At 44.7% G+C, this 4119-nt stretch overlaps 1 pseudogene; it reads left to right on the top strand.

The window, feature by feature from the left end:
- The first annotated feature begins 2355 nt into the window (after positions 1-2355).
- On the top strand, positions 2356-2825 carry LOC111147131 (annotated as a pseudogene).
- The last annotated feature ends 1294 nt before the right edge of the window (positions 2826-4119 follow it).

Genomic DNA, 4119 nt, shown 5'->3' with positions numbered 1-4119 from the left:
GAGAGTCACGTGGGAAATTGGGGCGGAGCATGGAGGGGAGTAACTCAGACATTGTTAGGGATCGGCATATTCTTAAAGATTTGGAATAGCAAAGGATGTAAGAGCGATCGATGCACAGAACAAAGAAAGCCCACTGGAAACATGAAGAAAAACCAACAGCTGTTGAAGAAAGAAAATATAATCATGATACTCTACTGGACTCTGAAATGTAAAATAGTCAAATACAATAACATAATCATTCCACTGCTATAACTAAAAAAAAATCTAAAGAATGGAGGGAGGAGTGAGGAGTAGATTATGAGAGGTATATGATTATACTAGAAAGAGAGCAAATAATACCTAATGTTAATAAACCAATCAATAACAATAACTATGCGAAGAAACAGCTAAAATAGTTCAAAGCCCTTGCCTCTGTGAGGTGGGCTGAGAGTTGGTTGTAAGTGAGACAGCTTCTATTCCTCTCACGATAAGCCACTTTGTAACCCTGGGGCTTTTTTTTTTCATGTCCATATATTACTTTGATCATTTTTAAGCAAATACTGTTTTTAAAAGAGACTATTACAAAGGAAACACTGCATAACCTTTAAGGCACAGTAAATAAATCAGTAAACAAATAATAAAAGGTGTTCGTGAGGTTATGAGGGAGATACGATGGGGACTAGAGGGAAGGAAATACGGGTCCATAAAATGCTGCTGCAAAGCTATTCTAGCACCTAGTCTAGTGGGTCCCTAACTAGAGAAACATGATGGGATTATTTCCATTTTCACTGAGAGCCACGTTTTCCTGGTTCTTTCCTATCTGGTGGGATTTTCATAGGCCCAAGGCTCTTGGCATGACTGCTCTGTTACAATGCCATAATTGTGTGCCAACTGTGTACTCCGAGTGTACTCACACTCTCGAATGTGAAACACAAGAACAGGCGTGGCAGAGAGGCTGACAAGTGAAACCTCCTACTTACCTAATCTTTCCGCTCATCTCCTCATAAGAAATCACTTTAGAGTGCAGTCCCATCTCCCACATTTTGTGGAATGATAAATTCACCATAAAAAGAAAAACACAGGCTTTTTTGGGAAAGTCACTGCACATGTTCAGTTGTTCTAGAAGGTTCTCTTGGGAGACATTTATTCTAAGGACATTTTCTTCTTCATAGAAAGGAAGGCAAAAGTAGGCTAATTCTCAAAGTGCTGACGGCCACCTCAGCCCCCTCCAGAGAGCAATGCAGTCACTCACCTGTCTTGGGGAAATGTGTATATTTAGAGTGAATCTTCTCTCCTGAATTCTCTATATGAAATAACCATTTACCTTTGGGTGAATCTGAAGTATCTATCACCCCACTTGCCTTCTCTCGTCTGTTCTGCTTCCTCTGGGTCCAAGAGCATTAATAGAAAGCTATCGATCATGTTGAGCGAAATGCTGAATAGGTTACTGAGAGTCAAGGGGACCATACTATCAAAGGGCACAAAAAAGCAGCTAAGCTTCCAACTCAATCAAGGATTTATCTTCAGAGAAAGGTGCCATATATATAGGCAAGGGCTTCTTTCCATTCCTTTCCAGGGAAAGTAAGGTGGTGACTGGTTCAACACTGCCCAGTGCCAAAACTTCCCCATGAGGGGACTAATAAGAGTTTGGAAAAACTTTACCTCTTGCTCCCTGGCTTTTAAATGACTAGCCAATCAATGTTTTAATTTGACCCCACTATCTTCCACTTCAAGAGTTGCCTTTATCTTATGAAGACATGACAAGGAAGACAGAGAGGGTACAGGTGAGGCTCAGCAGGAGTGAAGGGGTAGTGGCCACAAGCAATCCATATGGGAACAAAACTCCCTTCAAGAATGGCAGAGTTTTAGGACCCCTGGGTGGCTCAGTTAATCATCTGCCTTCAGCTCACATCATGATCCCAGGGTCCTGGGATCGAGTCCTACATTAGGCTCCTTGTTCACAGGAGCCTGCTTCTCCCTCTGCCTCAGCTCCCTCTGCTTGTGCTCTCCCTCTCTGACAAATAAATAAATAAAATCTTTAAAAAAAGAAGAAGAACGGCAGAGTTTTGCCAGGTCTGGGGAGGGCAATGAAGGAAACCTGACCCTATGTTTTCTTTGCAATGAATTGTCTGTTCCTCTGCAGTCAAAACATCTACCACTACTGTCAAGGTAAGCTGCTAGCGACAGCATAGGATTTAGAGAAAGAGGGCATTAAAGTACATGTATAAGAAAGCAATGATGGGGATAAGGTAGTTAAAAAGCACAAACTTACAGCTATAAAAGAACTAAGTCCCGCGGATGGAAGGTACAACACAGTGACACTGTTAACACCGTACTCCCTTTCCAGCCCTGGCCCCAGACGTAGCAGCCACCGAGATGTCGACGTCCAAGAAGAATCATATCGCCAGTTATGAAGTCCTTTTCAAGGAGGGAGTGATGGTGGCCAAGAAGGATGTCCATATGCTCAAACACCCTGAACTGGCAGACAAGAATATGCCTCATCTTCACGTCAGACCATGAGGCTACATAAAGCAACAGCTTTCCTGGAGGCATTTCCAGTGATAGCTTACCAACCAGTGTATCCAAGATCTCCGTGATTTCCTCCACCTGGCTCCTGAGATGTGCCTGCCACTCTGCGCCCCAGCCGTCCTGAGACTGGCGGACCACGGCCCAAAGGTCTGGAAGGCTCCGCAAGCCTCACCAGAGGGAAAGCTGACAGAGACACCTGCGGACAAAGCATTGTGCCCCCTGCTGCTAACAAGAGAGCTGAGGCTCGGACCGGGTCAGCAACTGAATTCCAGTTTACAGGTAGATTTGGTCGTGGACGTGGCCAGCTACCTCAGTAAAGCTGGAGGAGACTGTTGTGTGTTGAATAAATCTGTAGCAATAAATAAATAACACTGTATTATATATCTGCAAGTTGCTAGGAGAATAGATCTTGAAGTTTCCCTACAAGAAAAAAAAAAAATTGTACCAGTGTGTTGTGGTGATGGATGTGAATTAAATTTACCATGGTGGTCATTTCCCAGTATCCACAAATATAGAATCATTATGTTGTACCTCTGAAACTAATATAATAAGTCAGTTAAATCTAAATTTAAGAAAGAAAGAAAGAGAGAGAGAGAGAAAGAGAACAGGAGAGGAGACGGAGGGGGAGAGGAGAAGGAAGGGAAGGGAAGGGAAGGGAAGGGAAGGGAAAGGAAGGGAAGGGAAGGGGGACTGAGGGAGAAAATGCTACTATGTAAAGCACATAGATGTGCCTGAGGTGGCTTTAGCACAGAGCCCTGAGAGCTGGAGACCCTCCTGGCAGAAGGGGACTCTTCCCAGGCTGCCTTCTTCCATCTTCACCCTGATTCAGGGAATTAAGGTATGGCCATCAGGAGTGGTATTCCTGTTTCAACTAATAATTTAAGAAGATACTGAGGTTCCCTCACTTTCTCAAAAGCTGACCCAAATTTCATTTCGTTCAACAGCTGTTCATTGGACACCATCTCACAGGGGCTTCCCCTTACCTAGAATCCTTTCTGCTCTTCTGCTGCTACGGACTCAGCTAAGGCTCAGTTTCCCTCGAGAAAGCCGGAACTGCGCCCCACAGGTTTGAGATAAGCGCCACTATGAGGTGTCCCACAGCATCCCAAACTTCCCCAACTAACAGTATGGCAACATTTGCTCTTCTCTGCAGGGAAACCATTCCTTCCAGAAGGGCAGTGATCAACCCTCTCCGTCAAGGCCCGACTCATCGCAGGCATGTGATACGTGTTGGTGGAACCATGTGTATGCACTACTGACCAGTACTATCCCTGGCAGTACGGAAACAGAAAGATGAATTCTCTTTCTGAGCTCAGGGTCAAGCATCTGGGATGAGAAAGAGTAAAAAATACACACCGATTGCTACACACAGGACACTGCTGGAAGTGCGCTGTGTGTGTTAACTCATCTATGTATTAACTCATCTAATCCTCGTGACCTTACAGGTAGGAACTACCATCAGCTGCATTATACAGATAAGGGAACTGAGGCACAGAGTGACTTGCCTAAGCTCCCACAGCTAGTAAGTCGCTGATACATGGTGTAAGCCCAGGCAGCAGGCTCCTGAGCCCAAGTCCTTCCCCACTTAGCTGCGTTGCCTCTCAGGGCCCA

This window comes from Enhydra lutris, unplaced genomic scaffold, assembly GCF_002288905.1.
Source record: "Enhydra lutris kenyoni isolate GAN:26980312 unplaced genomic scaffold, ASM228890v2 scaffoldscaffold15, whole genome shotgun sequence".
Classification (NCBI taxonomy): domain Eukaryota; kingdom Metazoa; phylum Chordata; class Mammalia; order Carnivora; family Mustelidae; genus Enhydra; species Enhydra lutris.
Note: the sequence above shows the minus strand (reverse complement) of the source record. Positions and strands in the feature narration are given on the sequence as shown.